Raw genomic sequence first — 15,101 nt, forward strand, 5'->3', positions numbered from 1 at the left:
TATGATAATAATCGGATTTGCTCTTAGCCCGTTTATATTTTTAACCCTAAGCTTGGCAGAAATAAAAAATTCAAATGAAATTCCAAACCATGTTTTTTTTTTTACAAATTAAGACCCGTAGAATTCATTTTTGATGTTTTTTTAACGAACAGTTTTTTAACTATAGCGTGTATTTTTAAAGATACACGACCTCATAGACCTATTATGATAAAAAAACAAAAAAATAATTATAAATAGTATTTTATGATTTACGTAGATTAGGTATAATTCTTTGGACTATGTATATAAGTATGTTTATTTGTATTAATTGAAAAAAAACTATTTTTAGGAAATTTCTTAAAAAGAAAATAAGTCAAAAATGCACCTGCAATTAAAAAATAGGTATTTTATTTACCGTGATGTATCTTTTTGGATACAAACAATAATTTTGGTGTACGAAGCACAGTATCTTTTAGGATACATGAGATTTCATGCCTAAATAACTAAATAAGTGATTGGCTTTATTTGGATTTTTTTAAGGAGATCGGTCTCAGGTCCACAGGAATTATTAAAACTAAAAGTGATGAGATCACTATCAAACAAACGCCGCTTCGATGCAGATCAATCAAAAGTCTCTACGTCTATATTCTAGGGAAAAGCGTTTTTCTTACTCTACTAGTTTATTATTGTAATAATTTTTTACAATATTATTTTACCATCCAATTCGTTGTTGTCGCAATGTTTTCCTCTCGCCGTGCGTCGTCGATAGCTGCAGGGGCCTGGACTCGTGCCCTTTATAGGGTAAAGATTATCTAGAAAAGATGGGGAATCGGCTGCGCTTTTTCGTTGTAAGAGTTAGGTAATGCAAAAAAAAAAAAATCAAATTAAAACGAAATATCATCCTGCGCGTTAAAACATAATATAATAGCAATCCGGGGCACTTTTAAGTAGCCGATAATAATTGCTGAGCGATCGGCGCCGGCGCCCAATCTCCTCCGGCTCCACGACCACAACGACGACGACGACGACGACGCTATCCTCGGCGGCCTCCACCCTCAGCAGCTCGCCGGCGTCCGTTCCGAGTTGCCGTCGTGTGCCGTCCCCGCCGTACGGTCACTGTTGTTGTTTGAAATTTTCGAAAATCGAATACTAAAAAAAAAAAAAAAAAATTTTTAAAAAATACACCCAGGGAGAAAATTAAATCTCAAACATCGTAAGCCGCCGTATCGCCACAAAACCGCAATACCGTTGCGCGCGCGTGCGTGTGTATTGGATTAATTGGACACATAATTTATACATAATATTATATTGTACATTAGAATCTGTGAAACAATCGTTTTACCGCGGCAAACGTGCGAGTGGTGCGCGCAAAAATGTCGGTGAAAAAAATCCGTTTTAAATCCCGCCGTCGTCGTTGAGTAGAGTTCGCCGGTGTTTATTTTTTCTTTTTCTTTTTGTCGCTTTCGATAAATTAAAAAAACAAAAAAAAAACTAAATAGTAATAAGCAAACCGTGCGCTCTGTCGTCGTTGTGTACCGCCGCCGGAAAACGGCCGGAACCGAGGATACCTAATTGGACCGCACAACCTTATACTGGTATGTAAAACAAATATATTATCATACACGGTCAGCGTTCGATAGTTTCCGATAAAAAAAGAAGGGGTCTTTATTTATTTTTTTTTTTTAATTTCACCGCCAATCTATTGGGGGATTTTCTGCTAAGCGACTGTCTCGGCAAACGATTACGGCTTACGGATCATACTACACTATGGCGTGCCCTTGGAAAAGTTATATTGTTGTTAAATATGAAAAGAATGTTTGTGACTAGACCGAGTCTCGGTTTTCAAGAAAAAATAATGTTTAAATGTCGACAAAGGATCTACAAAAGTATAGTTTTACGTACAAATTAACTGTACACGTTATAGAGACTGAGAAATTAAAGTCCAAACCGACGATTTCAACGGGTACAACAAATTTAAAATGAAATAAATTGTTCTTGCGTCACTAACACAATGTAGTATCGCGCTACTTAAGCGTAATGTGATTTAGTTAAGTAGGGCAACATTCAGTAGTTCTATTGGTCTAGATTTCCTGAAATTATTAAGTTTTAGAAGTCTTTAATGAGTTTCACAAACTCCCTAGCCCGCATAAACTCTACTTTCAGGTCGCATTTGGTTTTCATTGAAATTAGTTATATCTTACATTTAGCTTGACGTTTTCTATTCCCTTTCTAAAAGGAGCTAAAAGTTTATGCATCCGAAACTACATTATTTCTTTTAAATAAAGTTTATAAATAATAAAAGTTTCCGACAACATTATGATTACTTTTGTTTTTTTTTTTTTTTTTTTACAGAGTTTTCAATTTTGCATTTTGCACAACTTTTTATTATTGTCAATTCACACTTTAAGAAGGTTTTTTTAGTATAATTTGTTTAAAGTAATGTCGCATTGTGTCTAATTTATATGGACAATTTAAAAAACTCTAACGTATTATTTTAAAGTATATTTTTCTCTATCATTAAATGAAACACCCGGTGGGTGTAAAAAATTATTTTTTTTTGTTAACTTTGCTTACTTAAAAACTTATTAACAATAATTACTACCTAATATATGTATACATTGTAAGAAGTTACCAAAAAATCATTTATTCAACACAAAACAACCCTGAGGTCACGAGGCTCTGATATAAAATTAAGCTGTATATTTTGTACGTACACTCCAAGAGTTACCCTAATAATTTCATAGGCCGTTGCATTAATAGTGCGCAAATTAAGTAAGGTAAAATGCTTAACGCCGTCTTCCCAACGATACAACTACTCAATTCTCATACCATGTAACCATATTTCATTGTGCTTTCTAGAAAACGACACGATATGAAATTAAACATTATTTTTCGAAGGTCAAAACAAAAACAATACATAAACACACTCATGCAAATACATGCATCAAGTTTTACTACAAAAATAACTTTTTATTGATATTACTTTATTAGATTACTTATTGCATTAATTTCATGTTTTTGTAAATTTATACTCGCTCGAGATTTTTTTAATGGAAACATAAAATATGAATTGGAAACAATGAAATGCATTATGCATATCATATGCATAATACATAAACACTTTATTAAAACTATAGTTTCTGTGGGAAATTACTGTGGATCTACATAAATTCTCATGTAGAATGTATAATAAGACAAACTCAAAATTTACATGTTTTTGACGTGAAAACGGAATTTATTCGTTTAGCAAATACAGGTATATACGAATGAATAAACAGCAAGCAGACTTTATGGTATGAAATTATTTTTTTTTTTTACCATTAAATTATTTTTATTAAATTTATGTTTAATAAAAATCAATATGTATTCGCAGAGTTCAAATAGAAACGTACGGTTGCAAGCTAAGGACTAAACATGTAAACCCAAAATTGAAATCGGACCACCCTAAATATGCGTAATTGACAATTGTGTCAGGTTCTCAGATGTGAATTGGTTTCTTGTACCAACAAAATGACTTAAATTGTATACGTTAAAACTTAAATATTCTGAAGCTTATACAAACTAACGTGAAAATAAATTGATAGGGTCAAAATTGATTAAAACTACCGTTTTCTTAAATATTGCCTATATTATAAAACTCATTAAACTCCGCCCGGTTTCAATCCCTTTAAGAAGGGTGTAGTTTTTACCCGTTGAATCTACAATATTATATGTTATGCTACTGGAAAAAACTAGTCGGTTAATAAATTATGCACGGAAGGTTTACAATGTTCGGTCTTTAGTTAGCGACCGTACGTTTCTATTTGAACTGCGTTTAGTAAATAATTCAACGAATTCTATGGGATATCATTTATATATATATACACAGAGTGAATATTTAAATATTTTAATACGGTCAGCGCTTAGGTTTAACTCTACTAAAACTTTTCGTTCGTATACCCTGCGCAATGACACTACGGCGCCAACTATACGCGGAACCGTGTGTACGCTTTTTCGATTGTCTTCTGGTTCTTTTTGTTCTTTATGTTATTATTATGGCACTCTATACGGGCTACGGCGGTGCAGGCGACGCCATAGGGTGGCGATCGTTATTTTATTCGGCTTCGATCATTTAAACTGCGATTTCTGGACGGACGTCACGCAGTTATCTCTCGTTCGGTCGGCCGTGTACCGCCCCCGGGTCTCGTGCCCGGTATTTTTTTTTGCCCCGTGCCTTCCCCCCGGGGGTAATCGCTGATATCGAAGTCGGTTGCGTGAAAACGTTCTTTGAACACCCTTCTTCTTAATGATGATCGATTAACGGTTTAGCAACCGTTGACAGTTCGACGACGACCACGGTGGCGGTGGCCGTGCCCGTGACAGTGCTCGTTGTCTTTTTAGTCAACAACCGGCATTGATGTGACGGTAAACGGCGCCGGACGTGCCGGGGTAGGCACCGGAAGTATGCAAATTGTAAAACGCAACTTTCACGATTCAATAACTGCGGCTCCAAACGGACCTTTTCCATATTTCCCATTCGCCCCCGATCAGCCCCCTAAAGTACTCACTACGCGACGCGCGACCCTCGGAGCGAATTTTTAATTTAAAGCCCACCACCACCTCACATGGTGCCCGTCGTCACAAGACCCACTTCGAGTATTTTGTAACAAAAAAAAAAAATAGGTCGCACGCCTCTAAGTTCTACCTACCGAATTTCCGAATGGCCGATTTAACGATATTTAAACAACCGAATAAACAACTGTGCTTGGAATTCAAGTATAGCACAGACTTCATGGAAACAGATGGCTCACTCGACATGTAAACAAAAACTATGACGTCGCATTGTTCAAAATGAATCACAGCGTGAGCATAAAATGTCATAATAATATCACAGATTAGATAAAAAAAAAAAAAAATGATCTAATCTGTGATAATATTATAGCCAGTTATCGTTTAAATCGTGTGATTGATAAGGAGTTTGTACGATAATATTACAAAATATCTGCACAATAATTAATAGTAATTCGCAATGCGCCTACACTCATTTCTTCTCAAGTCCCTAATTAGTTATTTTAAAAATGTCCAAAAATTAAGTGCTAATAAAAACAATTTTGGGATGTGAATGGAAACCCCCTTATTTCCATAAAAACATGTTTACATCCCCTTATGTAGACATGTTTTTATTTCATTTTAAAATAATTGTATTCAGAATATTCTAATTTCTTCGGTTGAATTAAACGAGAACATTTTTCAAAGTCGATTTGACTTTTATTTTGAATAAATGTTAAAGTGTCATGACCTCGACTGGTACATTGAACTCAGAAATACATGACTTAATGTGAATAATCTGCGGTCTGTTTGCTTCTGGCGTTTGTTATTCTTTTCGCAACTACGCTAAAAAGGGATATAATGAGAAAAATTATATCATGAGATACTTAATACTAAGTCCATTGACTTTTCACACTATCAAATTCATCAGTTATACTATTTATATTGCAAGAAACTCTACTTTGATCGGTACATTTTATATACCTATATGTAACAAATGTTATTTATAACTATCAAAATTAATTATAATATTTATGGTAAAATATCGTTTAAGGGATAAGTTTAAAGAAAGACTTGTAAAATAAAATAGTCAACCGCAGAAAAAGTGATGAATCGGTAGAAAACCATTAGATAATTACTTCTCGAGCTACTAGCATTTAAGGTATTGGTGCGAGGACCCAAGTTATGTTGTTTTTTTTTATAAATTAATCTAGTAAGTAAGTAAGTATGTATACTTCCTAGATGCTAAAACTACCCTTGGACCTTACATGCGCACAATCACCGGATCGCTCTTTCTGATTTCTAACATAAACCATTCAGCACAGTCGACTTTTTCGGCAGAACGCTCCATGTCTAAACACTGTTTTCCAATCGATATTTTATTATCCCATAACGTCATCAATAGATCAGCGAAATGACAATTCATGAATTGGTAGGCATGTTGAACTTTTAGGTTTTCGAAATTAAAATACACACTGTCTTTCCGTGTAGAAATATCAAAATTAATAATCCAAAACTATCGGAATTAATGTACTTTGAATGACTTCCACTGTACAAGTCTGACTGTTGAACCGCCCAACTGTTTAACTGATCAAGTTATGACCAATTTACATACACGTCAAGTCACGAATACGAAAACTTTCCAAAAATAAACTAACAAATGTTTTCTACAACACCGTGTTATTTAACGATAAAGTGGGAAAATGGATAGCACACATTGGCCTCGACGCTTTTGTCCAATATTGTATTTGTTTAGGTTTGTTTAAAACGGAATACATACAGAAACGCCTCATAGTAAACTGTACGTACCTTTACTGTAACAAGTAAATACCATAGAACGATGTTAGTAGAATTTATAAATGATAGGTATGATATTCCTATTTATTATATGCTAGACAGTAAAAAAAATTGTAGATAAAACTAAAAGTTAAAATATTAAATTAAGTTTGGGTTTTAAGTATTAGTCAATAGGTCTAAAGTTGTCATTAAACGTACTATCGATTTAATAATAAAAAAAGGATGCCCGGTAAACTAGATTTATACCTTAACATTTTGCAAGACTGTAGATGATAAAAAGTATTAAATATAAATCAGTTTATCGACAACAAATGTGTTTATAATTGGATTGTTGTATATTATGGATAATAACAATTAGGTAAAGAACAATTAACCGAACATTTAAACTAGAAGGTTGAGAAGTTCATAATACACATTTAAAAATCTATTCAACATCATGAAAATTTTGTATTCATAGTCATAGGGTAGAAATTATTCGGGTTGACTGTAGTGGAAATATTTTTCAAATACCTGTGGTGTGTTAATTTAAACATGTGTAGCAACCTGGAAAAGAATACGGCGCATGTAGTTTTTCATTTTCATTTTATTTTTATTTTTTATTAATATAAAAAAAGTTGCCTAACCATCATTGAGGAAATTGTATATGTTATTAGTCTAATTTTCAGACTTTCAGCACTAAAACTACACCTAAAAACGAGAAACAAAAGTAAAGTTGTTTCAACCTCTTTGGTGGAGATACGGGTTATAATATTTTATTTGGTTTATCAATGTTTATACATAGTACTATGTATAAAAACAAAAATCCCGGAGAAGTTAAGAAGTAATTCGACCACTTTTAAAAAAGTTATAGCTTGGTGTATTTTTTAAGGGATTGCATGCGGTCTGTTTTTAAGGAGTTTTGAACAGGCAATATTTAATTTTAAAAAAGAGGTTTTAATAAATGTCGATAATGTTAATATTTATTAATTTACTATTATTATGTAAATTGTAATTTTGTATAAGCTTCAATGTATGAATTTTAATTTAAATAATTTTTTCTACGAGTAAAAGGCTTTTCGGTTTATTTTTGACCAAATTTCGACCACATAGGATGGTCCAATTTCAATTCTGCAAAGAGATTTTAGTTATTTGACAACTTTAGGAAGCCGTTTTTTATTTAAAGATTTCAGTTTTTTGTAATAAATAAATGAAATTTGCAATTTTTTCAATATTAAAGCCTAATTTTTGTCTAAAAAAAGCAAAAAATCAAAAATCTGTTTTTACATAACCTAGAAAAAGATACTAAAGAACTCGTATATCTTTACAGAATTAAAATCCTACCATCCTAAGTAGTCTGGTTTTTTGGTGTAAAATATCAAAAAAAACAGATCGTATGCACCAATTGAGTAAGTTTCGGATATATCCACGTCACATGTTTTAGGCCGACTTTTCAGACTCTTTGCAGAGTCCATCTTCAGGGCAATAGTGGTCTTGACTGTTCAAATGCCGTAGGCCAAGTCACATTTGAAAATTTTGCAGGTTGTACGACACTTCTTACACAGAAAAAATATTCAGTAACAATAATAGTCACGATAAATAAATATGAACAAGTTGCCAAATCTCCCCTTCCATTACCTTTCGTCCTTGGTTCCATAATTTAAATATTCCCAGAAATGTGATATACTCTTGATTTATTAAACATTCGTTCCGTTCCTGTCGTTTTTGCAATTCTTTCCGTTATAAAGAGCTCTCACTTTCTTAATTAATTTAAGTTGATATTAATTTCATTTAGTTTTACGCGCTCTCTGGTATTTTTTTTTGTGTCTCTTGTTTTCCATCATTTTATATTTATCGATTAAAATTATGTTATTACTTTTTAATTGTTGAGCCAAATATTTTTTATTAATATATTTAAAAAAAAAAAAAAAAGTTGCCAAACCCTTGGTTTTTATGGTTTCACGACATCAAGTCGTGTTTTGATTTACCCTGAACTGATCGTATAAAATAAAATTGTTGATAGTTAAATTGAAAATCAGTAAATATTTCAGAGCTACATAATATATTATACTACACTAAGTAGTTTTTATCAATAAATTTATATTATTTAATATTCTATAAGTTATTTCCTATAAAATGGAAAAATATTACTTTTATATGTAATATAAAATTGCAATGAATTATCTCGTTCAGTGCTCTTTTAAACCTTTTTTTATTTTGTGTAGTGTGTAAGCTGTATATATTTTATTGAAAAACTGATCCATCAATAAAGTATCTATTTTTTTTCAAATCTAAAAATGCCCTCATAATTTTAAAGATATTTACAGCCTATGACTTTTTCCAGACGTTTTTATTCCACCTATATAATATAATATTATATATTAATATACTAGCTGATCTGTTTGTTTAAATTAAAATTCAATAACATTTTTACTATGCTATCAATTTTTCAAATATAGCGTTATCTATTGACTTTATCATAAATCTGAGCCCACCAGTCGATTAGGATTACAAATGAAATATTAGGTGTTGCACCTTAGACGTCGATATGTTGGACTTTTTGTTTTAAGGCCTGTGGTAAAAACAATCTTGTAAATTATTGCTGTTAAAATATATCAGTTTTTACATTAGCGGGGTTACATTTAAGTATAATTATAGTTGATATCGTTCTAGCTGTCAGCCCGAAGTTGTACAACCTTTACAAAATTATGTATGTAATAATTGCATAATGGACGTACATTTAAGGGTTGTAAATAAAATTACATAATAATAAAAATGTCTCATTTATTTTAATAGCTCTATTGTGTCTATTTGTGTCTTAAATCGTATTAAGTTAACTTCTCTCTTAAAGTTAATAATTTAAAAATATGTTTAAAATTAATTTTAGAAAAGTCTACATTACTGAAATGTAAAGATCTAAACACACAATTGGTTACAAATTACAATTGTTTACAGAAAAAATGTATTTAATAAAATAAGTATTAACGATTAGGTTATATTTTACTTATGCAGTTTTTAGAACATAGCATATGCGGTGTATATAATTTCTATTTACCTAATCACTGTAAGCAAAACATGTATTTTATAAGTAAAAAAAAAAACAAACACAAGGTTTGTCTAAACTACCTTAGGAAAAACATTTACCAATAACAATTAACATATTGTCTTCGTAAACATCAGTCGGGCACTGTGCTAATGCCACATTTAGCTAATTTAGATGTTACCATCGCTACTGCCACATCATGGCCACCTACAATATGCGGGTCCTACTTTGTTTAGGGTGGATCACGTCTGTTGTTTTTAATCCTGACACGGCGGCGTGGCACATCCCCACCGAACACGGTGTTTTGTTAACTAAAACGCACTCACCGTTCTAGGTACCTTGTCTGCTAAAGCTTTACTTTTATAGTTTGTACCAAAGTAGCTCACAATTCAAGTAAAATGCCCCTCCCCCCCCCCATTATTGTTTTTAGAAATAAATGCATTCACTCACAAGTGGTGCTTGCATTCGCGAGCTTTTTATTGTTGAATATTTTCAGTAAAATCTTATGAAAAAAAATGATAGAGAATTTTAGACTGGTTTTACAAATAGGAAGATATACAATCGGCCATAACTACATAAATATTCCTGGGACAGACAACGGAGTAAAACAAGTTGGATAAGGATCTTTACACGACATTTGTTAATTACAAACCAGCTTATAACAGTGTAAATAGACAGTAAAAGTAATAGTATGCATAGAGAAATAAACGAATGATTATCTAATGGAAACAAGACAAAATGAAGAATCGTATCACTTGTATGGAAAACTCGACATCTCTAACTTTTATAAAATGCAAAAACGACTGGTAATGGTTGTGTAGGGTGCAAACGGGCATGCATTAAAGCATGTTATGACAAAACAAATAAATAAGAGTCGACCACTTAGTAGACTAAGGATTAGATGGAAAGACATTGTGTGAACAAATATATGCGACTCGTGGACGGAAACACAACAATCGACTGGACATTGGATAGAGACATATATGGAGAGGCTTACTACTGGCGGCACAAGTCCTTAATGGACCGCTAAGTCGTTGAAGATAAAATAGTTTGACAATATAAAAAAATTACGTATAAACATTAGCATTACTAATAATTATTCCATTGTTAGCGCTGATTTTTCTGCGCCGTTCAATAGAGTATTATGTTTTTGCTACAGTTGTTGCAATTTTGATGAAACCTTATTTTATCATTTCTTCTTCATTAGGCCTTATTCTACATTCTTGGTAATTCTAATTGCCGCATTCGACGTTGGTTTTTCTGTACGTTCCACTATTTTATAAACAAGGACAAAAATAAAAAACAATTTTATAGAAAAATATTTTATGATTGCAATTTTGTCAACGGTCTTTGAGGAAAACGGGTTTATTTGCCACCCGCCGACTTCTTTGTAATGTCTTTCAGGTACGACGGAAGATTCATTTTTTGTGTCGCACAAAATGTATTTCCTCCATTCCGCGCTCGCCCATCAAAATGACATGTGCTCAGACATAGTGTGTGTATTGAAGAAATAAAAAATTATAACATCAAAAAAAATATTTGCAAGGTAAACATATTATTTACCTGTCGTCCTACAAGAGCTGCGTGCGCCATCGTGTAAAAAAAAAATATATAATATAAATGGTACAAGTGTCGAATGAGGTAAACATCAAAGGACGAGACATTGTTAAAACGTACTTTGGTTACTTGCTATACATGCCTGCTTTTGATATTTTAGAAATAACCTAAGGTTTACCGCTGGTGTGTACACATACCCACTACAGGGCACGCCATTAATTTTACAACGTCCGTGTAGTTAACAAGCATTTTATTCTCAGGAAATATCAGTATAAATAAAAAAAAAAATACTTACCGTCACTTTTTGAGTCTTCTTGCATATAAAAAAATAAATGATTAACAATCATGTGGAAGCTACTTCAGCTATAGTCTTACTAATTGTTTTTAAATAAATAATATCGACAATTTAAAATTTGCAAGCCTATTGTCGACATTTGTTTTATGTTACAATACTTCTTAACTCTTAAGTATGATTTTGTGGCTTTACAAAATATCAATTCGTCAGTCTGAACAAAAAATATTTATTTATAAAGATCTTAAACTAAGATATAGTACTTTTAAAATATGTATACAGTTAGGATTTTATATGAAAATAAAAGTAATTCGGTTTGTCGAAATACTTGTATTATGAATTATGATAAAAAATTAATTAACTAAAAACTATTGACTAGACAATAAATAAAACGATGATGAATTCTCATTCCCTCTACACGATTTCGTTCGCTGAAGAAATCATAGAAAGTTGCCATTTCAAAAATTATGTCTCAACGAAAATTAAAATATTACATTAGACTTAAAGTTGAACTTTGCTAATTTTGCAACAACAATAACAATTTTGTTCAAAGATATTTTACATATACTTAGTTATTATCGAATCGTAATGATATTGGTATGCTAATGACATGATAAAATGGGTAGAAAGATAATAAATGTTGTTGATTTTATTATAACAGACACAGTACAGGAGAGTAAATAATCAGATAGAAAAATACAGCGTAAATATTTTAACTTGTTTTTGGTAGAACATTTGGCTGCGCTAACACATAAATATTAAAACACAGTAGATATTGAAACTTAGTATATACAAAAAAAAGTCATATATTAGAAAATATATTTTACCACCTCGTTGGTATCGAAACCTTCAAGCGAGAGTCTCTAATAGCCTGCTATAAATTTGAACCATGTGTATATAATAGACCCTATAAATATTAGTATTTCTTTCGAATAGTTTTTTTTGTGAGTAATATTATTTTAAATTTCAGTTAAATATTTGAATCTAAAATTGTTTTTTTTTTTTGCTGGTCAATACCACAGTAGTGAACGAGCATTTAATACAAAATACAAATAATGATGTACAATTTACCTTTTAAAGTAATTACTTTCTTTTTCATTTTTGTAAATGTAAATACTTTTTGAAGTGAAAAGTAAAAAAATTATCATTTCAAGTTAACTTAAAAAAATGCAAAACAACATTTTATTTTCGGTGAAAATAAATATATTTTTTTAAATTATTGAATTGGTTATCCAAGGGAAACATAATTTATCAGAATAAGGTTATATTTTATTATAATTCAGCTACATTAAAAATATTACACCACTTGTTGCATATCATTTATTTAACAGTCTTTATAATTAAATGCAATTAGTTTAAAAACTGTACTAAAGTTGAACACATTTTATAAAAAAAAATTAATATAAACAAATACTGGCATGATACAAATGAAAAAATATTGTAACATTTTTTATAAAATATGAAAAAGTAATTGAAAAATAATAAAATAAAATAAAATTATCCTTTAAATATATTTTTTAGAAACCCAAATAATCTTAAGTGCACTTGAGATTAAGTAAACAAGTGCCTACAACAATTGAGATTATATATCGGTTTGAAATTTGAAAGAGTAAAATCCTTACATTAAAGTTTGAAGAAGTTTATCATTAGTAGAATCAATTGTTTGGGACTAATTTATGTAAACACAAAAGAAAATTCATTCTATATTTTTATCGTTGTTGGATTTATTGCTTCATGGGATTTTTAAAAAAAATGTGTTCATTATTATTTCATAAAATTTACTTCAATTAAAAATTAAAGTAATAAAATAAATAAAAAAAAGTTTGAAGTGCAAATGAAAAATTCTTTAACTAAAATATAGCAATCAAATAATTTGTAAATGTAAGTGTTATGGTTTCCTTCGTTAAAAAACACTACACATTTTTTATTTCTTTTATGTATTGTATGAAAACGTTTTAAAGTTATTTTTAACTATCAAGTATTTGCTAAATTTTGTTCAAAACAAAAAACACGAGAAGAAACTAACTTTTAGTGAAAAAAATTGAAGAAATTTTTTTCATGTGTTTGTCATCAGATTGGAAAATACTTTAAAGTGATTTGCAAATTATTTTTTGTACTGATAAATAAATATTTATCCTCGATTCAAAAACAATTGGCTATGGCTAAAAATCAGTAAAAATACTTACTTTTTAGTTTGTTAAACAATACAAAATTAATGATCGCATACAAATAACTCTATTTATATAAATACATATTTTTAGTTAATTTGTTGGCCGGATTTATTTTTCAAATCTCTTTAACAGTTAGTTCTAATGCATTATTATTTTATAACAATATTATGTTTGTTTTGAAAAAATACATTTGAAGATTTCTCTATTAATGAACATTTTTATTTTATATTTCACTCTTTTTTGACGTTTTCATTTATTGAAAACATTTTTGTAGATTTGACTTAAGATACTTTTTATTATACTTTCGCCTTTTTTAAGACAATACTGTCGGCTTACGTTGGATGTTCGAATGTGAAAAACTAGTATCTAGTAATTAAGTACCTTTTTAGCTGCATCATAGCATTTTTTTTACCCGTATCCACAATATTAGTTGATTTATTTTTTAAAACCAAACGGCTGTTCGTCATACTACATGTATAATATAATGATAATTATTATTTTGTATGTATATTATTAAGAATATACACACGTGTATACAATAACATTTTATGTCGGCGAGTTGAGTTGTAAACATTGGTATTTTCTGAGCACGTAACAATGCCCTCGAGTTTGGTGGGTAGACGTGCGGGGACGTTATATTTCGCGGCCCTAAAAACTGTATTGGAGCCTATTTAGGATATGCTTTTGTTTATGTGGAAATAATGTCACTAGGTACCTGGTTTTATTTTCCACCGGGGTTGATGCTGAAAACGGAAATCGTGTACACTACAACACCGCCCACCGGGCTAGTGTGGGCACTCGGCAAAATTTTCTACCTACCCATTGTATTATTCGAGTGGGTATTACTTTGTTTCGCGTGCCTTTGCCGAATAGAAAATGATCATAATATTATACCGGCCATTATTAACATAGTAATAAAACACTCATTATGTCGTACGACGTATTATCTATTTATCACTTATGGTTTTGGACTTTAATTATTGAAGACTAACGTTACTGGCGCAACGTTTTCTATCGATTCGTTGTGTATGTGATTTTAGTAATTGTCAAAATATTAGGCTATGTTAAGCTGTTTGGCGTATACTTGTAAATTCATATAATAAAATGTATTTTAGACAACACAAATATTAAGAGGTTAGCCATTTAAGACGATTAAAAACGTCTATAGCGTTATTACACCAATAAGTAATAACGTTGCGGCCTTGTATTAAATCTGAGTTAATTAAAACTTTGATTAAAGAATACGATCTCGTCAAAATTAATGAGAACGGTTAGGATAGAACGCTAAAGAAACCACTAAATAGGTTTTACAAACTACCTACTACCGCTGTGCGACAAGAGGCGAATTCGAAATAACTTTAGATTGAACAAAATAAATTCAACATCGGTACAATAATCCAACAATAAAATATATTGTGCGTTAGTCTTTAAACATACACATAATATTTAAATGTATTTCAATATTAGTTTTTGTTTATTCGCGTCCATTCCACTATAATTATACCATATTCAGTTTTTTTTTTTTAATGAAGCGCATTAATACTATTTCGTCTAAATTGTTCAGGAAAATACTAGAAAACATCTAACATTTGAACACGCCCCATAATCCATTATAACTTTTCTAAAACGAAATAAATGAATTTATTAGATAGTTTGTATTGTTCTTAATTATTTTCGCTTAGCATCGCTTGTACAACAGAATTAACTCGACATAATAATAATAATATTTTTGTAGAAAAAAAAATGTGTAAAAAAACTT

At 30.7% G+C, this 15,101-nt stretch overlaps 1 protein-coding gene across 1 annotated transcript in view; it reads left to right on the top strand.

Moving 5' to 3' along the window:
* Nucleotides 1–1,056: 1,056 nt before the first annotated feature.
* LOC126847049 (hemicentin-2-like) overlaps nt 1,057–15,101 on the top strand; it is a 187,584-nt gene continuing 173,539 nt past the window's right edge. The window contains exon 1 of the mRNA XM_050587026.1: nt 1,057–1,574. The gene's annotated coding sequence lies outside the window, so the exon portion shown is untranslated. The remainder of the gene's footprint in view (nt 1,575–15,101) is intronic.

The sequence above is a fragment of the Adelges cooleyi genome, unplaced genomic scaffold, assembly GCF_023614345.1.
Source record: "Adelges cooleyi isolate 19-005CV unplaced genomic scaffold, UGA_ACOO_1.1 ACOO_flye_CR_arks_rails_tigmint_CR_PRNA_9, whole genome shotgun sequence".
NCBI classification, from domain to species: Eukaryota; Metazoa; Arthropoda; class Insecta; order Hemiptera; family Adelgidae; genus Adelges; species Adelges cooleyi.